The sequence below is a fragment of the Diorhabda sublineata genome, chromosome 2 (assembly GCF_026230105.1).
Source record: "Diorhabda sublineata isolate icDioSubl1.1 chromosome 2, icDioSubl1.1, whole genome shotgun sequence".
NCBI classification, from domain to species: Eukaryota; Metazoa; Arthropoda; class Insecta; order Coleoptera; family Chrysomelidae; genus Diorhabda; species Diorhabda sublineata.
The window spans coordinates 23755396-23783091 of record NC_079475.1 but is presented as its reverse complement, the minus strand read 5'-3'; the positions used below and the strand labels follow the sequence as shown (position 1 = coordinate 23783091).

Below are 27696 nucleotides of genomic sequence, written 5' to 3'. Positions count from 1 at the left end.
CTGCATGTAGAGAGTTTCATGCAGTTTTTCGAAATGCAAGTTAGAAGTTTGAGGGACTTTATCAAAATGAATTACTTCATTAATTTCATGTTTAATTTAGAAGCACTTGATAATTGGGATATACTCTGGTATACTCCAAAAGTATCCAAGAAGAAGATAAAATATACGCTATAATTGAATCACTCATTTCAAAACCAACGTAAGTCAAGAAACCCCGAGAAGGACTTTTAAGCGTTTGTAGTATATTTGAGTGTCAATACATCGTTAGGTGGTAAAAGAACTTAAGAAGCGTTATGTGAGAAGCATGAATCTACTTTGAATGTTCACTGCTAAAACAAGTTAAGTCAATGACGACATGAGTTGTTTCAACCTTGGAAATATGACTGATCAGTCAGCTATTCCAGTGGTAGTAATGCACTGCGCCAGCTATGTAAATATTCTTCTTCGACAAACTTAATAGTTTCATAGATATTAGACGAACCACATACTTACTAACGATCTAGTGAGATGTCTAGTGATACCAACCTAGAAATTATGGAAGAAATTTTATTGAAGATGCCAAAGTCAAAGGTGTTACACGCACGAACTAGAAAGGAAAAGCAATTTCAGCACGTGTGACGGAACCATACTGCAAGGGGAGTTTTTTTTTCGAAAATGTATTTATAACTACCAAACAGGCATATCATTTTTCATTTAGTTGCAGAAAACAGTGTTTAAACGATCTTGTACAAGGCGACTTCGACCACAGCATTAATAAAATGAATGGTTTTGTCATTATAAACGAGCATGATATATTCTTGCAACAGCCTATTGAAAAACATGTTATAAAATCTTCCAGATCACGGAAAGAAGGTGTCTAAGCAGCATTGATTCAAATAATTAGTTATTTTTATCAGAAAAAAGGAGAGAAGGCTGCAAAAACGCATTCCAATCAGTTTATGGTATTACAAAAAACAAAGTCAGGAGGCTCTGTAATTTACTTGTAAAAAAGCGTCCTGAAGCCAATACAATACTTCCAGATTTTCTCAAGAAAATGGACGGTATCTTCTTGCATTCTCAAAAACACAAACGAATTATTCTGGAAGAAATATAGAATATCTTGATTCTCGCTTGATTGTGAAGGCAATGTACATCTTACTTAAAGATAAATTTCCAGACCTTACTTACAAATTTTATGTAAAGTTCTTCAAGAAAAATTCCTCTTTGCGATTTGGGAGACCCCAGATGGATACATGTATTACTTGTGAGGAATTGTGTGTGAAAATCAAAAATCCAAGCTTAAATCAAAATGCCACATTAACTGTACAAACCGAATTAGCAATACACAAAAGAGAAGCTAAGAAATTTCTCAAAAGGTTTCCGATGTAAAAAAAAATTTGAAAACAAATGATGATGTGGCATTTGTAACCTTTGATTACATGCAGAATTTGCCATTATCCGTTAAGGAGATTTTCTATTTGCGTCAAATATGGATGAATTGTTTCGATGTAAAAAGTCTGAAAATGGGGAAATTGGTATTTTACACATATCATGATGGTTCATTCAATAATACTGAATTACATTGAAAACTTTCTAAACTAAATCATAATAGTTATTTATTCAACAAATGCAAAAAGTAAATGTTTATTGCACGCGACGTGAATTTGTCTACCGAGGCCTTTAGGTCGAGTTTGACAACACGTCGAGTGCAATTAATACTATTTACACGAGTTGCATACAATATATTTTCTACATTCATGAAAAAAAATGTTGACTGATATTTCTAGAACCGCAGAGTTGCATTATCTAACTCATAGTAGTCGTGATCGCTTATGTTTGAGGCATTTACGTTTGTGTTTAATAAATTGTAATCATATGCATTTTCTAGTATTGTTCTAATCCAGTACATAATAAATATGATTGAGAATAAAATAAAATCCGAAATTCTTCGAAGCGTATTACAATCTCACAGAAAAAGGACTAAATATTACGCTTATTGGAATGTTTATGTATGTCTTGATCACAAACCTGTGGCGGATGAATGTTATTGAGGAAAGGTGCCAAAAGAATAAAAAGTATCCTTCGCAATGTCTACTTACATGGGTTTCAAATTAAATAATCTTGAGTAACTCAAATCATTTCTCCAGATTTTGGTAATTTATTCAATTGGAATCCCACCTATAAAAATAAGTTATGACTTTCTATAGGGGCCAAAATATAAAAGTTAAATCAAATTACAAATCTATTGGTAGTCGAAAGTTTCCCATTAGAACAGAGGAGTGTGTTAGTTCTTTTTTTTAATTAATATATTTAGAACTTCTTTCGCTTCATAAAATTTTTTATACATTCATACATATAACCAACCTATAAACTGCACTTCTCAAAAATAAGTAACGAATATTTTTACATTTTCTATGAGGGCTGAAATTTGAAACTTTACACGCTTTCAAATCCAAATCTTAGACTTCGATCATAATTTTTATTTAATACGGAATAACACGATAGTGAAAACCTCCACGTTTTAACTTGCAAGAACTATTTAAAAATCGATTTCTCAAAATCATTTTAAAATGGCTATAGAATCTGACATATTTTAATAATTTCAATATTATTAAAGCTCTTCATCTTTGCAGGTATAAATATTTTCTGCGTCATATTTTTATGAAATTCCTTCTTGTATTCTCTCATCGATATTCCAGGACTACTCTCGGAATATCCGGGGTGTCTCGAGTATCAATCTCCAAGCAATTTAGCTCAATCTCATACGATTCACAATGAATAAATACTGCTTCCTTCCCCCTAATAAACTTCTGTTCCAATTTTCCGGACTCGCTTTACCACACCACACCGCACATCCAGATTATCTTCAAGCGGGGTGAACATTCTCATTTTTTTTTTCTGGTAATAAAGTGTGTGAACTCCCTGGGTGTTATTCAGGACCGAATAAAACACTTAGGCGCTCGCAGAGGCCTATTTTCTACACCGCGACGCCTAATGGGAAATCTATATCCAACTGTGCATGGTCGGTTGCGTTTTGTAGCTTTTATTATAGCCCCGATTGAGAATTATTCTCTCACTTATTGTCTTTTTAGCGAAGTTTGAAATTTAATAGATATTGAACTCTAAAGGGTTGCTAGTTGAATTGATAAAAAATAATCGAACCGGAATTATTAAGATAAATATCGTAGAATAAATATTGTAATGGATCAGCAGTTAGATATAAGATATTGATAAGCTTCTAAAATTTTGCCACACTAAAGCAAAGCTGAGACAGCATCACTATTTTGATTTGCTTCAAAGAGACAATTGTTCTCATTATGTTTTAAAACGTTTCCTCTTGATTACGATTCCATATCCACGTTTCACAAACTATCACATTGAAAAAAAACCAGTACTGCATGCATTTTTATAATGTTACACTGAGCATTTCAATGAATAATTTGCAGCTATGAGTATATGCACATCTAGTAATATTTGATTACGTATGTACTGAACAGGAGTAACAGCTAATTAATACTTCTTATTTCGCAAGAGCTGATACTACAAGAAATTTAACTACATTGATGAAGGCTATAAAAGTTGCCGATTTAACTTTACAAGAACAATATTTATCTAATTCCGCTATCAAATGTGAAAATTCAAGTCACTCCTTGACATGAGGAAACGTCACATTGTTCGTACCTTCATATATCAGTTATAAAAAGTAGTTATGTAAAAACTTTACGTAACAGTTTCAAGTTTCAAAGAGTAATTCATTAATTACTGACAATTATTTCATTATTTAAACTGACAATTAACTCATTATTTCAATTCATTAGTATTTTAAGATTTATAAACATTGAAAACTATCATTATTAAAGACATAGTTATGTGAAGTAAGTACATTTTCTGGGTGGGTTTTTTCTTGTCTAATGTTAATTTTTTTTTTGAAGCTGTGATATCCACATGAATGCTTGATTTACAATGTTTTCTGAAATTCTTCTGTATTTTCTAATGAACTCTCAACATAACCTTCGGCTACACTGTTGGATTTCCATCCTCAGTGCTGCTTTATTTTTAGAATGTCCGCTCCTAAGTCTGCTAGAAGAGACGCTGACGAGCGTCTGCAACAATGTCCTCTGGATTCTTCAACATTAGGTACTTAGTAATCTTTACTGGTAATTTTTCAGTGGTATTTATGCTCACAACAAACTATCAACAGTTGACTTCTTTTCATCCATGCAATTTAGTGATAAAATTGCCAACGAAGTCGAATTAACCGCGCAAAGAATATTTTTGTAAGAGGGGTCCCGGAGATTGATAAAGATAGTAATGCAGAACGAACAAACCTATTTTACGAAATAAAAAGAAACTTCTGCAAAAAGAGGCCAGGAAGAAACTCAATATTATCCACGACAAAACACCGGTTCAAATTGAATGTTTAAAAGAACTACGCACTGAACTTGATTTAAAGACACAAAATGGTGAACGAGATTTGACTATAAAATATATACAAGTGGTCCCATAGATTGTAAAATTCCGTCGATGATATTGGAGAGTCCTGTTTTTACGATGGGCTACTCTTATACACGAATCTGGTTACTATTAACTCTAAATTTAATGAGTTGTTATGTACTACACAAGTTTTGAAACCTAAAATCATTCTTATCTCCGAAATTTGGTTAACATCAAAAGATCCTGACTCAATGTACCATATCAGAGATTACTCTCTGTATAGATGTTATCGACAGAATCGTCGTGGAGGGGGTGTATGTATTTACTTGTCTTCAGATATAACAAAGCATTTTGCTGTTAATCCTCTTGATATCTCTGCCAGTAATATGGAACTATTAGGTTTAAAAATTTCTTCAATTTCGTTTGTGCTCCACCTGGAGACTCTCAACTAGCTAATGACATATCACTCATCGAAAAACTACAGTATTTGTCTATTCTCGAAAATGCTGTCATCATCGACGACTTTAAGTTTCGAGAACTTTCTTGGCCAATTACTGTGGCACCTGGGGATGGCGTAAATTCTAAGAACCGGTTCTTGGACTTTGCCCCAAATTCTAATCTTAATCAGCTGATAATTGAACCAACACGTTTCAGAATCTATAATATACCATCTAAACCAGATTTATTATTTACAAATGACGAATAACCACCGATTGAGCTCGTGATAGGCTCGTCAATAGGTATTTCTGATCATGCAGTCATCACAAGCCAAATACAATTTAATGTTGACCTGCCATTTAAAAACAATAATGCTACAACTTTTGAAATAACTGATTTTGAGAACCAAAACCGCCACCTAGCTAGTATTGGGGACAAAATTTAGGTGTCTCACTGGATCCCATTGTAGTATGAGATACATTTACAAGTACTGTTGCAGATCTTAAAAACAAGTATTTTACCAGGAAAGTGGTGTACATAAATAAAGTGAAACCATGGATCAATGGTGAAATAATCTCCTTGATTAGATATAGTTAAAAGCAAATTGTGGCGGAAGTACCAGCGCACAGACAGTCAAGCTGATTTTGAAATTCGCAAACATTTTGCCAAAGATTTAAAAAAGTCTATAAAGGAAGCCCGAGGAGTGAACGAAGAGTCTATAGTATGCAGCGACAACCTTAAAAAATTATACAAATACATTCGATCATCATTGTCATCAAAAATATTCATTCCTGTAATAAAAAAAGATGACGGTATGGTTTGTCAAAATGACCCTGCCAAAGTTTTGGCAGACACTTTTTCTAAAGTTTTCTCTACTGAAAATATCAAACAACCCGACATTCTGCCCACAAGAGTAATTTCATCCTTAGAGCAACTTCATTCTACTCCTGAAACTATCAAATGTCACCTTCAAAAATTGAAAAACAACTCTTCTCCCGGTCTAGATCTAATCTCTCCTCTATTTCTAAAAAGATGTTGTAATGCTCTCGTTCATCCCTTGTCCATAATAATGTCCTTATCATTTAATACACATATACTACCTCCTATCTGGAAAACAGCCTCGGTAACACCCATTTTCAAGAAAGGCAATAAACTTGACCCCAATAACTACCGCCCCATTAGCCTTACACCAATTATCTGTAAGGTTATGAAATCTATAATTTCAGAATATGTCTGTGAATTTCTTTTGATTGAAAAAATAATACCTGAACAACAACTTGGATTTGTAAAAGGACGTTGTAAAATGACGAATCTACTTTGGTGTTAATGAATGAACAAAATCTTTAGACAAGAAAATCCCGACTGCCAAAACAAAGATTACTGTGTAAATTGGAACATCTTGGCTACGAGGTGATCTACTGAAGTGGATTGACTCATTCTTAACAAACAGAAAGTTCTGTGTGAAAGTGGGAAATTGTTTTTCAGCTGAGAAACCCGTATTAAGCGGTGTTCCGCAGGGATCAGTACTGGGTCCTCTCTTATTTATAATATACGCCATAAGTGACCTCCAATTTCATATTCAATGCGACAAAGTTTTCTATGCCGACGATTCGAAAATATTCGCTCTTCATATAAATCTTCAAGAAGACTTGGATTCGATCTCTAAGTGGTGCTCAGACTGGATGTTGCCTCCTAATGCAGTTAAGTGTGTAGCTCTTTACTTAGGCAAAAACTATCCGAGACATACATACTTCTTAAACGGTCACGCTTTAAATGAAGTGAATTCTTATAATGATCTCGGTGTTATGATTCCTACGGATTTGAGTTGGTCCGAACATGTTATAAATATTGCCAACAAAGCAAAAAGTAAGCTGTATCTCTTCTTCAAGTCTTTCGGAAGGATATCATTACATAATTCAACTCGTTCATATAAAACTCATATTCGCCCAATTATGGAGTATTGTGGAACTGTGTGGTGTCCGGAACTAGTGCGGGATAAAGATCTTGAAAAAGTTCAGCGTCGATCAACCAGAATATCCTTCAGGCGTACAAGACCTAGTTATACAGAAAGACTAAATATAATGGATTTACCGACCTTTAAACAACGTCGTCTTCGTGGGGATATGATAATCACCTATCGAATTTCAAATTTCAATTACGGTAACTTAAGAAACATATTTAATGTTGATACTGATAATCGGCTTCAAGGACGCAGATGGAAATTGAAAAAAGAAATATTCACTTGTCGGACAAATGTGATCGTGTTTTTTCAACATGGAATCACCTACCTGAGGATATTGTAACGACACCATCTGTCAATATTTTTAAGAATAGCTTTTCTATTTTCTAATTAAATCTTTATTTTTCCTTGTTATTTTTAATTTTCTAACTAGGTACTATGATTACCTCAATTTTTGTAATGTATATAGTATATTTCAGGGCTTATGGATCTTAGGGTCTCTGCCCGTACCTTATTGTAAAATAATTTTTCATTATAATATCGCAAAAGAATATGTCTAGTTTTACATTAGGAGGTCTAATATTTCTATACTTTTTGAAGAGGTCAAAAAGATTGACACCAGCAATATTTCCAGAAGTTACCACAAATTCGCGAATAACGTGCTTTCTGGAATCGTAATTTCAAAATGGTTTCTTCATCAAATACCTCTTTCTCGTAGGAACGTAAGTTCAGCCTTCCTGCAGGTTCCCGCAATACATATTATTATTACGACTTGAGGAACAGATTTATTTAATAATAAATTATGAACATATCGTAATTTGAATCGTATTTTTGTCTTCAGCCTCTTTTATAAAACTTTATACATTTTCCTCTGTCAAAATATCCGATTTTTTTGGATGGTATCCTACTGGCCGTGTATTCAGGCATAGAATACGTAGTCCACAAAATCGAAGCATTTAATTTTTTTAAATTTTCAAAATAAGTAAGTGATACCTTTTCGTTTATGTTTTTCATGATTTTCAAATCGCACCATTTTTAAGAATTTTGGTAGGCCATTTTGATTTTTCAGCTGTGTGGTGCAGCATTTGCAGACTCTATTACTTCAAATGGAATGTCTGATTAGCTACCTGAAGATATTTCAAGTAATTATACTCGAGTACAAGTATACTTACTCATACTTACAATTCTCCGGAACCTGCTTCATAGTCACAATACCTCCAACCATTTGATTCCACATTTCTATTTTCATTCTAATTGAAGATTCTATCAAAATTCTATCACAATATCGCCTTTTTCATAGCTAGTTACGTGAATAACTATTATTATTACAGATTACCTGTAAAGTATGAAATGAACATACATCAATTCGTAATGAAAACGTTCACCAATTGCATCAGTTTTTTTATTCCTGATCCTACGATTAGTAGTTTTTTTTTCATACGTCAAGCTTACCGACATAACGTTTATATCAACGGTAAATATGAACGACCGAGCATTGTCACTGACGAGCAAGAATATTCATGAAGATTACTTTCGATACTTGCGTAACGAGGAAAAATTACATTACACGAATTAGTTACCATTGCTCTAATTAACTCAATTTCTGTGATGGCTATGTAGGAAATTCAGTCATTTCATCAGATATATTCTATTTTCATAATTTATTTAAGTCCAAACGGGAATCCGCGCAGTTCCAGAGTATTGGTGAAGGAGATATGTGGTAGCAGTATAAATTTTCAAGGAACTAAGGCAGTTTTCGGAGAGCCAGTAAACCATTTACTACGCAGCCATCAGCGAAAACAAGATACGGAGTATGATGTCCTTTGAATGGTTTTTTCGCAAGTTCGTTTTAACTTCAGATGAAGAAATCTAAATAAGCTGATATAAGTCAGTAAATTGTGAAAGGTAGGAGAGTAGTAGTGTTTGCAGCAATAGTTGAATACCGCACCGCACAGCCTAAGCTAGAATCCGAAAGGAGTATGTATTTATTATATTTGTGGGCTTATTGTTCTCGTCGAGCTTGTAAATTTCGATTGATGGGGATACTGCCATTGGAGTCGAGAAACTGCCATTAAGCGAGTTGGGGCTTCCAGCCACCAAAGCAAACAAGTGTTACCGAGGACCCAGAATTGATAAACGTGCATGCGGTAAATTGGTGAAAAACCACTGCTTCTACCGTCCGAGAGCTTTGTTTTTGCAACTGTTTGTGCCTGACTTACCAGGCTGAACCTATACAATTTAACGCTTCTGGTATCGTTGCTGTTTCCGGTCATTATTCACCTTCCTATGACTTTATGTATCGTTTCTTTTAGCTTCTAATAGAGGCCAATGTATTCAACCATTGTTACACTGTCTTCTTCGACTCCGTTACTGGAATATCAGCACCCCTGTATGGGTGCATAGCACGATAAAAAACTCGCGCCCGAGGTAACCCTATACCTGAACTTTGGCGTCAAACCGGCAAGTAACGAAGAAAGAAAGCTGCAAAGAAAAACTTGAACTAATATACATTTTACTAAAAGATTTCACTTTACATCCTACAGATTAAAGTGGATGTCCATCAAAAATACTAATTCAAAAATTTCTACAGCAATATCCAAAAGAATCACGTGCAGGTCTACACGCCTGCGTAGGTTAAGAGAGTCGAATTTTTCTATCTGGTCGTCTGCAAAGTTTCGCCTGCGATGGCTAGCACACACGCCTTTCGGTGTCTCGGAATGTTTGCGCCGGGCCTTTAAGAAAAATTTATGATTTTGATTCTCTTATCATCGAATTATTGAGTAGTATTACCGGAGTATTACAAACTTTTATAGTATAGTATGGTAACTTTCCAGTTTTATGAGAATCTAACTATTTCAATTAGTAAACTGAAACCATAATAACTTTCAAGTGATTTTGTTTTGAATTTTATGCATCTCTACATGCATCGAATTTCACAATTCGAGTATTTGTTGGATATTTGCCCTGGTTTAGCTGCAACTCTTTTTTGTCTCTTCAATTGAATATTATAAAACTAAACTTTCTTTGTGTTTCCTATCACTGGACAAGAATATGAACGAAATAACTAGCTGTAACTGTTTATTCGTGAACATTAAAATTTGCATATTAGCAAATCCATTTGAAACAACCCGTGAAACTCTTAAGGGGTTATTAAAATCAAGGGAACAAAATGTTCACAGTTTAGAATTTAGTAGTAACTAATTAGAAAGTTTGAGCGGTGTCACGCTAGGGGAGAAAAGGTAACATGCTGGGCTAATTGCAATTATAAAGCGAACTAAAATATTTTAACCTCCGTACAACAACTGCACAAATTCTCAGAGAGATATATATGTATATGAAAGTACGCACCGACAGTTGAATATAAAACGAGAATGGTAATATCAGTAACTAGGTTGCTAATTCCAACATCTAACAATAGAACACGAAACCAAGACTAACTTTGATTGTACAGTTTGTAGTGATGTTGCAAGTTTGAATCGGTTATGTGCGGTATATCTTGATATCAATCTCTAGGAAACAGTTAGGAACCTATCGCTTTATGTCAACTAATTTTCAATTTATGAAAAATTGCGAAACTCGATAGTGTAATTATAACGAAGAAAATAATAAAATAATATTTCACAGGCCTGCGATTTATTTTGAATTATAAATGTAATGAGAATAGTTTATGGGTGTTTAAAAAGACTGCTTGAAAATTGAGTTGGAGAATTCAACTTTAAAACAACCAAATGGAATACGCCGCGTTAGTAGTAACGTTAAAGTACCAACTCAAAATTTCTTGATCGCAAAGGAATAAAATTTTGCTTAATATTTAATTGCGAATCTATGAAATATTTTTAACGTGGATATATATAGAATACAATTGCTATCTGCAAGGTGGCTGCAACGATTGCTTGATGCTGATCAATAGCGAGTTGATGATGAAAGCAAAAAAAAAATTGGATATCTTTAGATGCAATCTAAGTTATAGTCTCAGGACACCGAAACTAAAATATAATCGAAACAACGTACTATATCTGACCATAGTTCTCCTAAGAAAGTAACAATCGTTTTTTTGATCAATAATATAATTATCATAGTATTTTGGAATTCCCAAAAATCTTTATTGAGAATAAAACTAGAACAGACTGAAACGACCATATTTGTGAGCTGTTAAATATTCACTGATATTTTGATGACTGTAGTTAACCATAAATTGTTGAAAGTCAATTGATACGACACGTTTCAATATAACCTATGGCTCGCAATTGCAAGGAGAGTGTTGTAACCATTGACTAGTTTCAACGTTATTAAGTCTTATCATAGTGGTATAACAAACTCTCGCGGGGACTGAGACCCGACCTGAAAACAAACTAAAAGTTCAAGAAGTTTCAATAATATTCAATATATTCAATATTGCAATTTGAATTCTATGATAATTTTCATTCAAAATCCATCAAATATCTGTCATTTTTAGAGGAGAATAGTTATTGAGTTAGTTTCCATGAAAATATGTTGTCATTTTCCTTATAATTTAACGAAAATTATTAAAAAATGCTCAACAAATTGATTTAAGAAATTAGATGGGGAAAATGCTCAGACATCGATCTAAGAAAAAGTCAAGTAGTAGATGAGAGCTTGGAAGTTCTTTCTGAATACAAAAAAGTATAGACTCTAGAGCTAGCCGTATAACAGAATGGAAAATCGACATTGGATGCATCTCGCAGTGCCAATAAAGATTTAGAAGTGGATTTGATTAAAACTAGATACGTCAATTTAAAATCTCATTCAATGATGAGTGACTCTGAGATTCGTGCTTTGCTAGCTTACAGAATATAGACTGAAAAACTAGGAAATCTATAGTTGAGGTAATGAAAATCATTCTAATTTTTAGAAGAATTCAGTGTTTGGAAATATTTTATCAATAATTTGATTAAATCAAATGGAAATGTACAGAGCAAACAAGTTTCTTCAAATTTCGTTTATTTCATCTAAAATGTAGAAAACAATATACTGAAAACTAAATTATTCAGCATTATTAGATGTATATAAAAACATTTAAATTACAGTGTGAACAGCGGAGAAATCGGAAGCGAAGTAATAATTTGGTGACGAATCCATCTTTGCAAACAAATGTATTATGTAGACAAATAAAGTATAACAGCTTGATCTAAAGTGACACAATCATCCCAAACCGTTCAAAATGTTGATGAACACGTTTTCATGAACTGGTGAAGGACAGAGACTTCCACTGAATAAGAAGATGACAGTGAATTTTTGCAGCAAATTATCATGATCTTAATATTAATAAATATATGTCACAAAGATATAAACTCAGATCGCTCGAAATTTAATTTGAGCCCGTCTTTCATCCCGTCAAAGATCAGTACATATATTGTTATAAAGCATTCATAATTTCAAAACTACCACCCTATAGAACTTATTTTGGTATAGACCGAGTTTCGTAGCGCGAGTTACAGTTCGCTGACCAATGGTTCACTGACCTAATTGCTGATCCATAATTAAACAAATATTTTATTAATTAATTAAACTGATTATCCTGCTGAATTACATATCTTTAGTTTATAGTTGCATTTATTTTTGTATATAAGACCGATCAATAATTAATATTGTACACTGTAATTTCAATTGTTACTAGTGTCGTTTTGCCCTTCAAATAAAGTATCTTTTTAAAAAGTAGAAATAACTTTTAATTCGCGCCAAAACGTAGAATTCATAATTTCAAAAGTAAGCATTGTGAAACACTATCCACCAAGATTGAAAAAAGGAGAATTGCATGTGAAAAGACAAATGACTTATTGTATGATAATATTGCAAATACCTTCATATTTTTGGCATTGACTTCTTAGAAATTGGAAAATATATCGTGATTTGCAATGCAATAATATCTCGAAGTGATGAAGTGATTCCTTCAGTTCACTACTCACAATAATTGTTTATTCACATGACGGAAAAATAGCATGTCATATACTGAATTAATAATTATAAATACCCTATCCTTCTTGTTATTATTGGAATTGAATTACAATGGAACCTGGCGCCCAGACCTCATGAACGATCATTCATGTGTTGGAGTATAGATCATGGAGACATACATCGCGAAACCTACATTTAACTATCACCTATGTGTTCTCTCACACTTTTCTCAGTATGTCCTCTCGGACAACTCGGCGAGGAGTGCGATACAACAATACGTAGGGTGGAGTTTCCTTCTCGCTTTTGCATTTAAACATTGATCATCTTTGATCAGGTGCTTTGCTTCTTACCAGTGGTCAGTAATCCAGCCGATGATTAGACTTGACTGATTTCTTTCAAGTTACATCCTACTTTCTTCCTTAGTTTATCGAATGCCGGTGGTTTCAGAAAGCTGTTTCCAAACAAAATACACTAGCCCTTCCCTTTCGCTGGAAACCTGCACATCCAGAGACCCACATAAACCTGATATACTCGTTACATTCGTTATATACAGTTTTGAGAAACGTTAGAGCTGATAACCTTTGCATCAAGTGATTTGAGAGATTAACGGCAGCAGATATAAATGTATATATTACCGTTATTATTGTAATTATTACTTTTAGAAAAAGATTTAAATAAAATTTTTGTGGTTGAAAATGTATTTTGTTAATGTGATAATAAAAGTTACTATGCAAATTTCATAAAATATTCTTTTAGTTTAAGCAGAAAAAAAATTCAACAGCTGAAGAACAACTAAATGTATTGCTTTATTTTGAAAGTACCATTAGTTATATTCCTCATATTTTTGAATGAGCTTTTTTATGACCATTATGAACTATCATGAACATTGCATTTCATCAGTTAGGTAGTAGCGATTCCTATCAAATGATTCACCCCAACTAGTTTTCACTTTCATTTATGAAGTGATTGAGTATTTCACAAAATATTAATCTATTATATTTTATATAGATAAAGGATATATCATTAGAATTTGTTATTGTTATACGTTATAGTTATTTGAGATTATTGAAAACAAAGCAGTATCCTCATTCTAATACGTTTGTTTCGTTCTAGAAATATCCTGAACCAACATATATGTATATTTTTAATTTCAACTGACATACAATACAGCTATAAAAATTCACCTTTGAGCTTTCAGATCCTGTACTGCTGAAACTATCTAAGGTGCATCCCATGATTGAGATGGTAACTATTTGTTTATACAAAAGCTTCACCTCGACCTAAGAATCCAGTTTATCTTCTAATAAATCGTACATCTAAAACTAGTAATTATGTCTTTAAACTTCAACTACTCCCAGCAATCGTCTCACAACTCAGAACCAATGACTACGTATCTATAATAGCATTCATTTTTATCTTCTTCCGTCTTACACAACTATTGAAGCTTAATACCTTTCCTAAATATAATCTCTGACCATTGAACATATTGCAATATATTGAAACAGCGATTTCTAAATATTATTAATTTCATTCACAGAAAAATTCTGTACACTGATGCATCTATATCTGAAACCGGCGTATGTTTTGTATATCCTCTGATAAGCAATCAGCTATAAGCACACTCTCTCATATCAATAAACATTATTACTGGTGTGACCATTATGTTACTCTGGGTATTGTATTATGCCGGAATACCTTGGAATGATCTTCGGAACAAACTTCAAAATTAATGTCGATAGCTAATCTCTACAGTGACTCAATGCAAATCAATGATTCCAATATAACTAAGATAAGACTTCGGTGAATCACTGGGCCGCTACATGAAATTCAGCGATCGAAAGACCTACCTTCTATTAGTTGAAGAGATACAATAGTTGAACGCAGTCTACGTACTCGACTTCATTATTCATATTCAATGACTGTTTCTCTACGAAATGTCAGCCCCATTTGCTAAGTTTTTTCAATTATTGGGAAGACATTTGTTTAAATTTCTTTTTACATTGCTTTTTATATATATTTTCTGATAGATGCACAATCATTGATTATGATTATCGAAATATTTCACTAAACTAAAATCTAAATCCCCCCAAATCAAAAAAAGTGATATTACATACAAGGAACCTTATAATTATTGTGACACTACTATTATAGGATAGACATCTCAGCATTTAGAAAATATATGAAAATGTCATTAATATGATAAAAAATAGAAACTGCATTAGAAAACAACAATCAAAAGATATAAACAATTTGAATGAAATTTATAATTCTTTTTTTTTAAATTTCAATTCAATTATTGATAGTTTTAATTGATGACTACTTATTATTGACGTATGATAGCCAAGAAAACATAATTTCTCTGCGTTCATGCAATAAAATGCAATTTTATTGAAATATATTTACTGAAAAGAGTGGATCTTCATTACACTAATGCAATGAATACTTCAAATGTGCGTAATACTTAGTCCTTTTTCTGTGAGATTGTAATAAGTTTCAAATAATTGCGGATTTTATTTTATTATCAATCATATTTATTATGTACTGGATTACGAAATTAGTAGAAAATGCATTTTTTTCCTAAAACGCTGTTACAATTTATAAACACAAACGTAAATACATATCTCAAACATACGCGATTACAACGACTATCATTTGGATAATGCAACTCTGCGGTTCTAGAAATGTTAGTCAAAAATTAATTTTGACAGTTGAGCAAAGTTCAAAAATGATTAATATTATTGGAAAAATAGATGATAGTGATGAAGAAAAATTTGTTTGGATCCCACCAGAAGTTAGTGAAATAGCAAATACAACGTCACTTATTACTTAGTAAATCAAGAATACTATTTGAAATTCGATATAATCTTTTTAAAAAATGATGCTTTGAAAAAAAACTTGTTAAATGTGCTTCTTGTATATTTTTCAAAAAGATCGAAAGATATTAAACCCTCATCACTTTGGTCTGAGTACCCAATGGTGAGAGCTTGCCTTTCTAAAAAAGAATATATTAATATGAAAAATTACAGAAAATTAAGGGACTTTATGAAGCAGAGCTCTGCAGGATTTCGGTTAAAAAATTCAAAAGTATTTGATGAAAAAAGTAAGTGAGTAATAATTGCTTAGCTTTGGTAGACATTTTAAAATTATTTGTTGTAGGTCGCTGCAATCTTATCCATCTCAAAGACATGTAGAGATAAACTCAAAAAATTTAGTATTGAAGTCAAAAAATTGCAGAATTTCTGAATTTGGAGAATCTTGAACTATACACAGGTCACTGCTTCAAAAAAGCATCCGCAACACTTCTTGCAGATACTGGAGCAGATATACTAGAGTTCAAACGGCACGGCGGATGGAAACCATCGACAGTAGTGGAAGGATACGTAGAGCAAACACTTGCAAACTCAATGTTGCAAAACAAATATTTCAAGCTGAAGAAAATATCTATGTATGGATACCATGTACATTTAGAGTCACAAATCAATAAGTAGAATTAAAAAATATTGATATTGAAAACAGCAAAAATTGAACATTAACCTTCAATATTATTGATACAAATTATGTTAAGTTGAATTATTCCTAATTACTAGTTCCTAACTACTTTCTCAATGTTAACCGATAGTGTTACTTAATTATTAAATATTTTGCTCTTAAATTACGAGTTCTAATTTTTCGCCCATATAAAACATTTTTTCAAGAACGTAGAAAAAATATTTTATGCAACTCGTTCAAAAAGTGTTTATCCCACTCGACCACAAATTTACGTCGCGTGAAATAAACACTGGTAATTATACACTTTCACGGTTACCTGGTTTTTTGACTCTAGAAAATCGAAAAATGGATGGATTTCAATGATCTTGGTCTCAAAATGTTCCATTTTACAGCGGATTTATAAAAAAAATAGTAGAAATAGCTGGAATGAAAATTTCTCATAGTTTTACTGTTTTAAATCGTAAGAAAAAACAATTTTTGCAAAATAATCCTTCACAAAAAATTATCTCATTATCAGATATAGTTCTTATATTTTTTTGTATTCTACATAAATTAATAAACAATTTAAAAAAAAATCCAAAAAGAATGATTTTTTCAGTTTTTATAGCTTAAAATGAAATCGATGAAAAACAATCAATTTTCGTGAATAGTTTCATACTATATTCTTCAATGTTAATAGTTTTTGGACCATTAAAAATCTAAAATAGATAAATTTTATAATTTTGGTCTCAAAATGTTCCATTTTACGACAAATTTATGAAAAACACGGGGATAGTGGCTGAATTTGCGGTTTTTAATAGTTTTAAACCTTAAATAGTAGAAAAACTTTTTTTTTCAAAATATTCATTTTTTTATGTAAATTGCGAAAAAAAAATATACGAACTTGATTCCACGACGTCAGAAACAGTTACGAATGATTATATGTAGAATGTCATTTTTTTGCATTTAAAGTCATGAAACTGTAAAAAATATTTATTTTTTTTAATTTTCGTATTTTTTTTTATAAATCCGCCGTGAAATGGAACATTTAGAGACCAAGATCATCAAAATCCATCCATTTTTCGATTTTCTAGAGCCAACCTAACCTAACCTTACCTAACCTAACCAAAAAAACATATATATAAATATATAAGTTGTCAATGTCAATGTATTTTGATAAAGGACAAAATATAGATCGAAACGTCAATATATTTGCTTTTTTCAAAAACAAAATTGCTGTCAGAAGAATCCTGAAATCATGACGATTTATACACAAAGAGCTTGTTGAAATGAAAATTAATATTTGTAACATAACTATACCACGTGTCAGCGATCCCAATTGTCGAAACACATGATTTCAAATAAAAAAATAATTGACATTTGTTTAACGTATTTTTCAATTCGCCTTTTAAAGTAATACTTTATGATATTCCTATTCTGTAATGTATGAAAACATCATTACGTTCAGAGTATTTTTCATTTGATTTGAATGAATATGTTTGAAATATATTTTTGAGTATAAACATCTCTTCGACATATTTTATGGGATTCATATTTACCGTTTAACAAAAAATATAGTCGTCAACTTTGAAGTAGCATAAAATCTTGGGACGTAACAGAATTACCTGAAACAAAAAGAAAAAAGAAATCAAATTATAGTCTCGGTAGTGAGAAGAACGAAGTTATAAGAGAAGAGTAGTAATACAATTACTTGTACAAACGACAGGCAATAAGAACAAAATATATAGGACTATAAAAGTAGAAAATAGTCTAGACCTATGATTAATAATCATTTTTTCATATTATAATTATATTTTTCTTAATAACATTAGTATTTTCTATAGATTAAAGTTGTATTATCAGGAATTATTTGGTTGATTTTGATTTCAATCACACATCGGTTTAAAATCAGATCTTGACCGTTCAGCAGAAAAAATCATCTACTTTCTTCGCTCTATATCGTGACGGATATTGAAGTGAACTTCCCTTAGAAATCGTGATAATAGTTGACTTCATAGTCGATTCACAGAATTCTATTGGGCTTGTTATCCTAAGCTGTCTATGGATATAGCAAAAACCTCTATAAAGCTAATAATCTAGTTTGGAAATACATGATAATAACAATAAAAAAATCTGATTGATAAGTCAATTGAATATTTTTATATATTTGACAAATAATATTGACAATTAAAAGTAAAATCGATTAACAATATTGTAGCATTGGTAAAATACAATGAAAATTCAGTTAAGTGAGATACCTTTTGGAAAAAAGTTACATTTTTGAAGGATATCACAAAACGGCTCGAATAAAAAATGTTAATTATCAATAATTTGAAAACTACAATTTTGTTCAGTATGCAAATTTGCTGGCAGAATTATCCTAATAATTATTGTAGGGTTTTTGCTGTACAACAATATTCGTAGTTATAAAGTCTGACGCGCGTTTCTATAACTAAATTGTCGTCTTCAGAAACCGAAGATAAAACTGACCATATAGCACTAGGATAGTGTATTAACTTTAGATGAAACTACCTGACGTCGAAACGTCCCGACGCCTATGAAACGACCCTTATTTTTAAAATAGGAATTCAAAATTCAGAGGGTATATTAAAAGTCAAAACCCCCCAGTTTATTAAAAGGCATTGGACGCCAAATTTAAATTATCACGCACCTAATTTAAATCGAATTTGTGTATATCATAATAAGAAATAAACTTGAAAAAGAATCATGATCTACCAATTCGATTATTTCTCTTTCAATTGTTTGTTGAATTTATGTTGTATTAGTTTAAGTGGGGTTAGGTTAGGTTGGATTAGGTTAGGTTAGGTTGAATTAGTTCAATCTTAGGTTATTTTTGTTTACGATTAATATATTTGTATATGTAACGAAAAATGTGTGTAGGAAATTTGAACTTCACTTCACTGACAAGATTTTATGATGTCTTATGATAGAATGTTATACAAAAATTCAATTTAAATTTGGCGCATAACATTTTAAACTTGGCGCCAATTAGGCCCCGCCCACTGCAATGTTATAAGTTGGGAGTTTTTTACTTTTAATGTATCCTAACTTTCAGCTGGACCTCGTGTATTAAATAGAGTATAGAAAGAAGAATGTACACGTAAAATTAGATTCTGTTACCAACTGGATTCAATCATCTACTACGAGTTGTGGAAGTCGCGTTAGATTGGAGGCTGTTTTTGCCAAAAAATGTTCAGCAGAAATAAATGAATGTACTATATTATTGATGAGTCAAAAATGAACCAAATATAAAAGATGTGATATTAATAATGTCACATCATTGATCTCTTTAATTCTCAAACAACTATAACATTGAATTTGTTCAGATTTTCATAGCCATTATGTTCACCCACAGGTTTTACATTTAAATGATATTTTTTTCACTCTTTTCGTTCCAATCAGTTTGTACAGCAATCAATAGTCAACTCTGATTATATTATTTCATTTTTGAAATGCCTCTATACCACTTCAGGCATAAAAACTAGTTTTTTATTGAAATTAAAAAAATTATAACCCCAAATATCATCATTGATTTTATATTCTCTTCTTTTATAAGATCTTTGATTTTATGTTCATTATTCGTTATAATGCCTCTGAATCACCAAACATCTCAAAATACTGTCAAAGTTCCACAGATTGTGCGTGTAGTTCAATATTGTATTCACAACGCACATATATACTGCTTCTATTTTAATAGTATATCTCGTACTCCCATGTGTGGAGACAAGATTTGAAAAGTTTAAACGAGGCTGCTACGATAGCCTCTTAGGGTTGACACACAAACAGTTATCCAACATATTCGGCAATAAGTATAAATGCCGATTTTCTGTCTAGTTATGGAGATAAAGAACACTGGTTATATTTTGTACAAGATATCCACTTCATCTTCACTTCAAGGTCAAGAAGAAGATAAGGAATAAACCCACTAAATCAAGAAAGATAATGTAATGGATAATATCATCATGTATTTTCAAACTTGGAAGAACATAACCAATGTTTTTTCCATTATATGAGAATGAAGTTAAATACCTTTAATTATATCTTGGAAAAAACTAAGCACATCCTAACAAAAATTTGGTGCAACTGATATAAACAGGCAATTCATCCCAAAAAAGATTACTATTGAGTGAGTAAAATCTACATTTTTATATATATATAAATCTCATCACACAAAAGAATATTTCTTAAAAACGAGAGAAACAATAATTGCCAAAAAATAGAAACTAGATACAAATATAATAAGTTTTATAAATACAACCAAGTTCTGTAGTTCAGTTTATTGAAATCTAAAGTAAACTCAGCAAATTCGGTAATTTTTCTTCAAATGAAACGAGGGTGAAATGGAGCTTCCCTTCCCTTCCATACACCAATATATATGTTGAATTCTAATTAAGGAATTGAGTTTTCTCAATATGCAGCCCGTTTTCTTTCTGCATGTGTATCATACATGGCCGGATTAAGATTTATAAGGCCCGGGGCTAAAATAATGACGGGGCCTCCTTAGGGAATTCGGAAACCCGGAAAAATTCACAAAATAATATCAATACGTTAAATTTGTGGTATCAACACATCAAAAAATACAGAATGATTTCCAAATGATGGGGCCCTCTTGAACCTGGGGCCCGGGGCTATAGCCCCCCCAAGTCCCTGGCTTAATTCGGCACTGGTATCATATTCTAAATTTTTCTCATAAATTCATGGGAATAATATATATAATAACGTAAAGTTGCAGTCAGATATAAATTACAGAATTTATTGCGACAAGTAAACAAGTAGAATTGGCCTAAGGAACAGAAAACGAGAAAAGTTTAATAAGGAATTGAGGATTTAATTTTAAGACACATTATGGAACTGAAACCGATAGAGAAGAATTTAAATTAGAGCTGTTAGTATCTAACAGTAGTGACAATTGAATTTATGTACAAGGAAACGGGCGAAGAATTTAATTAGATCCAGAATGATTTAATTATTTTATTCTCGATCTAAGCAGCATGTTGAAGAAAATTACTTTTTATTGAATTTGACAAATTATCTAATTCGTAGCTGTAATATGTCAATCATCAATATGGATAACTTTTAATCTATTAGGTCTATATCTTATCTATATAAATATATTGAGGTGTACCGAAATTTATTTTCAAAATGAATTATTGTAACGAATGAATTGGAGATAATTTTCGTCCCCATTTCTATATTTTCTCTATATACCCTGAGATTTCTATAGTTTAAATCCACTAACTGAAATGATTTGTTGAAAATTGCCTTAAGAATTTCGGGATTTGAATATCAAGCCTAAGCATGATTCCTAAATTTTAAAATGTCCAATTTAATCCGAATATTAGAATGGAATGAAAACGGGTTATCACAACACCAGCAAGATCTAGAGTCATTTATCAAACTTAGTGGATAAAAGGTGCGAAAATTTAAGAAAAATTAATGATAAAAAGTGTGAGTACACAAATTCAATGACATTATCCATCATCCAATCTCCATCCAAATTAAAAATGGAAATAGCGTAACAACAAATGATATGTTTCTCTGTACAAGTTGTGAAGTAGGTAGTCAATCGAATACCATCAAATGCAAAACTTGTAAAACAAAACAAGTCTCGCAACTCAGTGTGAATTTGCAATTGCACTAACTAAGGGCAGATGATCCCTTAAGTAGGGACTGTATGAATCAACCGACTTGGTATTACATGGATCTCACAACTTTTTACGGTAGAAGAACTGAGTGCAAGACTTGATTTTTTTAAAAGTTTTGTTTCTGATGAAATTGAACTTTCACAAATAGTTGGAAAACAAAAGCACAAATTGAAAAATCGACATGGAAAGAAATTAGCAATTCGTTATTACTGCATATAATCATCCAGGAATTACTAAAACATGATCCTAATAGATGCATTTTTGTAAACAAACGATATTTGAATACCTTATATATATATATATATATATAAGAAGAATTATTTATTCGGGCTATATTTCCAAGTAAAAGGATAGATAGAAGAGGACACCGATTTCTGAATATAAAACATTAATTTCAAATGATTAAATCAATTATTTGATTACTCGTTTCCCATATCTTGACTCCTAATTGGGACAAACTATGCATATTTATATAGGATATAAAGAAACAAATGAGTATTTGAACTATTTATTTATAGTCTATATCTGTGGAACTTATTCGACCAATCATATTTTCAATTTTTTAAACATTATTTTTAGCTCCTTAGCTTCTAAAGTGATTCTATATAATTTTCAAATGTTCTGCTTTTGTCAGATTTCTAAAAATCTTTGGATTAAACCATATTCTGTAAAAACAAATACACCAACCACCTGCAATGCAATGCGTTCACTGCCAAGAAGGTCATCCGGCTAACTATCGCCTATGCGAAGTAGTCAAACAACTACGAAAAATAAAGAATAATCAAATGAAAAAGTCAACTAACAGGAACCACAAACTAAATATCTTGTAAAACAAAAAGCTATCGGCACCCTCAGTGAAAACTAAATATATAGAGAAGTAGTCATATATAAAGAAAATAATCCTCACATTCAACCACCTCCACAAGGATCAAATCCTGGTGGTATGTTACAAATAATCTCAGATTATCATTATCATTTTGAAATTTCAGTCACGTGTCCAAGGAGAGATTCCTAAATTTAAAAATGTGTTATCAAATCAGAATCCTGTAAATGGGTTAATACAACACAAGCAAGAGCTACAAATAATTGTAAGGCTACAAAAAATTAATGTCTAAGGTGTCCTCTCTTTGTAGCATTCTAGTTATTTTGAAATTGCTCCTTAAAAGACTAAAACATATAATAAATTAAAAGAACATCATTCCATCCCACCAATTTGGATTTCGAGCAAAGCACTCAACCTTTGACCAAGTTTATAGAATCACAGACGTTATCGAGAAGTACTTAGCGGAAAATAAAGTGTATTCTGCTCATGTTAAATTTACGAACAACTAATAAATTCTTCTTACTAGCAACGCAAAGTATTTGGGAATGACACTTGATGGTATATTTGTTCGAGAGTTCAAGTTGAAGGAATCAGGAAAAGCTTGGTTTGGAATATAAAAAGATGTTCTGGCTTCTAGGAAGAAACTTTAACTTGTCCACACACAACAAACTGCTTTACAAACATATATTGAAACCCCTTTTGGACATACGGTGTACAAAGTTCCAATATAAAGAGTATTGTTGATACACTTGGTACTGCCATAACAGTGATTTCTATAAGATCCCTGATGTAGAAACTGTTGACCATTCTATAGCCAAATTGTCGATTTGTGCGAATATCGCGTTACACGGTAGTGTTGCTTAGATTACTGGACAGTTAGCTATACAATAAATAGAACCTTAAAATTTAAGAATAGTTAAGATAGGCTAGAAAAGAACTTGTTATTGATATTAATGATCAGATTGTTATAACAGAAAAATATCCTATTTCGGTGATTTCTAAGAAATCTTCTATACATAACGGGAACTGAAAGACGAATGAACTTTATTGCCATCATAAAAAATAACATAACATAACTATAACGAAAGAATTGCTTACAAATAATATCTTTGTTGCCAAAATTCTAAAGTTTTTTATTTTAATAAAAACAATAAAAATAAGGATATGTTGTAGATTAAAAGTTTTAACAAATCAACTTGAATTATTGTCACCTGAAACAATTTTAGCTTTTCAATATTTGACATATTTTTTCTACTTCTGGCCCAAATACAATAAAAAATTATCAGGAAACTTAGATACTATTAGAATGAAGTTCTCGGTTGAAGGTTTCATTTTGAATTCTTTTAGGCGCTGGTGAACCCCGATCTTTCCACTCCTTACTCTGAATTCTGGTCTCTACATCGTAGTGATGGGTTCATAATTCATCCATTGCTACTAATATTGTGACAAAATTTTCTTTGTTTTGTCTCCCATACGTAAAATACCCAAATGACCGTTCAATGACTACCTAGTGTAAAGAGAGTAATTTCCATTGTATAACCTCGACAACCGAAATAATTGAAGAATAAAAAATAAAAACTGAGAAATTGCAACTTACTTTTTAAGTGATTTTTGGAGGGTCTACGGTGTGAGAAAAATCAACTGAAAAGATTATTTTTGCCTATACATGTTTAGTATGTCAAATATCAATTTGAGACTTAAATTATAGGGTTGAGTTTTCTATGTATCCAAGCATTAAAACTCAAAAACCTAGACCAGTGAATTTTTTAATATGTGTACGGTTGTGAGTACTCTTTTTGCATATTCGTCAGTACAGGAAAATCATATTTGCTATGTCATATGATGCTGCAATCAATGCTGTGATCAAGTTACTTAAAAGCAAGTAGTCAAATGCTCGACACGATTCCATTTTGAGACTTAGATGAGATAATTCGTTACTTTGTGGCGTGATGATAAATAATTGTTTTGATTTAGGAATGGAATAGTTGCAATCTATTGTGCATTTGATTTCTTTTTCAAATTATAATTGAATCTGGGTCTAGTGCGTCTAGATCGTTATTTATTTCCGGAATTTCAACTAAAATTTGCCCTCCAAAGGGAAAAAGTGGAATTTTGAAATTGGATTAATTTTTTATGTTGATATACCTTGTTCTCAAATGAAAAATTAAAATCTTTGTCCTCTTGGACACCTTGTCACTCCAGAATACTATCATTTTCATAGCACCGTTTAGTAGGTCAAGACTATACTGATTAGAGCTATAGAAAAAATATATTACACCGTAAATTTATGTTCTATTTATCGTGAAGATACACTTAAAACACTACAGATATTTATTTGGACACTCAAATCCTCTTGTTTAAATTTTCTTCATAGTCATGAACAACCTCCATCTTGTAATTAGTTCGGATTGTACAAGTATATAGGTAAATTTCAATAAGTGCGCCACTGACAGTGAAGAGAAACACTGAAATTCGTTATTGAATTTGTTGCGGCTAGACCACACCGAGCCGGCTGCTGATGCACCATTCATTCATGCACCTCCAACTCTAAAACATATTATTTGTTCTCTTGCAGTGACCACTACACAACCAACGCAATTCTATCCCTGTTTGGCCAACAAATTCCACGGTCTCTCTTCTCAACTAAAACGTGTCCTGCCAGCCAAAGAGACACAATTAAATTATGGTTGACGGAATAACAATGTCACGTTAGTTCAAAGAACTTTTTCGGGCCGTAAAATGATTTGTTTCTTACGAAATGCCGAAAATAAATTCATTTTGGTATAGAACAATGTGTGGAACGTCAAGCCACTGATGAGGATGCATTCAAAATATATTTATTTCCTGTAAAATTTGATGATTAGCTAGCAGTGGATGAGCAAGATCAAAATTTATAGGTAATAAACATTTAACAAGGCCCTTTTTTCATTTCATTCTTAGCTATAAATAATACCCTTATCACAGAACCAAGTAAAATAGCAGAAATGCTAATGTTTCTGCTATTATACAGAACTTTTAGAAGGACTAAGATCACAAAAACAGACAGCTGCTGGTCCAGATCAAATACCTGTAATATTTCTACAAAAACTCTCAGTCAACACCAAAGATTACCTATTCTGTACAACTAAATATGGACCAATAAAGTATTCCCTTCAAGCTGACGCAAAGACGTGATAATTCCACTTTTGAAATCAGACAACCAAACCAGACTCATATATTTAACTAACATTTTATGTAAAATAATGGAAAAAATGATCAATCGTAGACTGCTCTGGGTACTAGAACAGAATAATTTATTAATACTAGAACAAATGGATTTCGCCAAAATAGATGCCCAGCCGATAATCTGATAGACCTCGAATGTGAAATAAGCGAAGGGTTGGCCAACAAACAAGAATGCAAAGCAGTATTTATTGATATCTCTAAGGCATTGGACATAATCTGGAGACCCAACATAATCCCAATTTTACATCATTGGGGCCTAAGAGGAAACATTTTACACTTAATAATTTTCTTACAGATAGATACTTCCAAGTAAAAATAGATAAAAACCTCTCTGTTCAAAAAATACAGAAGAATGGGATTCCACAAGGATCTACAAAAAGCTAGTCTCTTTTTCATCGGGATCACCGATATCCGAGACAAATGCTCTCCGTTAGTCAAAGGAAGATTGTACGCTGATGATCTGATATTGTTTGTAATAGGTAAAAACCTGACTACTACTCAAACATTTATACAAACTGCACTAGACGAATTGAGCAACTGGTCTAACACCAGCGGATTGAAATGCTCTGAAACCAAAACAAACTGTATTAACTTCTCCAGAAAATACATACAAGAAAGGCACGTGTAGTGACCTTAAAAATTTAAAATTTGTATTAAGTCTCTGGGTATTAGCTTCGATAAAAATTTTACATGGAAACATCACATTAATCACCTTAAGAAAGGCTGCCAAAACGCCATTAATTTATTAAAAACAATAAATGGGGCGCTGATTCTTCATGTCCTATAAATCTATATAAGATCAAGATTAAGATCAAGAATCAACTACGGCTCCATCGTCTATGCATAATGTGGGAAAACATATATTAAAATAACTTGACACATTGCAAAGTATCACCCCTCCAACTCCAAAGAATCCAACTAAGTATGAACTATGCAACATTAGTCCTGCCAAATAAAAATAGTCCTGTTAATAAAAAATTAACACAAACTGCTTCAAACACCTATTCGAAAATAATACACATCTATTCCGTTCTATGAAGGAATTCGCCAATACACAAACACCCTAGCACTTGATTTACTATATTCCTCTTTTAATATATTTGAGGTAATTCGGAAGTTTTATGTATTCATGTTTGAATACATTTAAATTCTAATAATTAGCGGATAAACGATTCGAAAATTAGTGTTAACGCTTAACTGATTCGTTAATTTTATTATGAAACTTTTTATAATTGAATAGTGAAACCGTTACCACATTCTCTGGTAGCCGTGATCGTCTAGTGGTTAGGACCCCACGTTGTGGCCGTGGTAACCCAGGTTCGAATCCTGGTCACGGCAAAAACGAGATACTTTTTTTTTCAACTTTTTCTTATCAGAAATTTTTTAATTTTCTATGGACTGAAAAATGAAATTCCACTACTACTGTCTCTGAAATATTCATTTCAATTTTTTAATTTTTTCTGAAAATGTGTTAGATGTTCTGTAATGTTTCCAAAAAAACCTAACTTGTAGATGTTCTATCGTCTTCGACAAATCTCTATTGATTTTATCGATTCTCGTTCTGAAATTATGGAATAAAAAACCTGCATTAACAAGCCTTCTTTTATTTCTTACCGCAGTTTTTTCTATGCCACAATATTTCTATTTTCAAAAATGTCATGTACAAATTTAATAGTTCCAGTATTTTAGGCATGTTGAAAGTTTGAAGGCTTCGAGACTCATCAAATTTGCTGTTTCGAATGCCAATTTGAACTTTTGACCGAAAAAAGCTGCGAAACTTTGACGCT

General features: G+C 32.0%; 1 protein-coding gene and 1 non-coding gene across 2 annotated transcripts in view; one reads left to right on the top strand and one right to left on the bottom strand.

Moving 5' to 3' along the window:
* LOC130452612 (semaphorin-2A) overlaps positions 1-27696 on the bottom strand; it is a 1040595-nt gene that overhangs the window by 863814 nt on the left and 149085 nt on the right. The window lies entirely within an intron of this gene.
* Positions 27176-27247, top strand: Trnah-gug (transfer RNA histidin (anticodon GUG)). The gene has a single exon. It is a non-coding gene; the product is annotated as a tRNA-His (tRNA).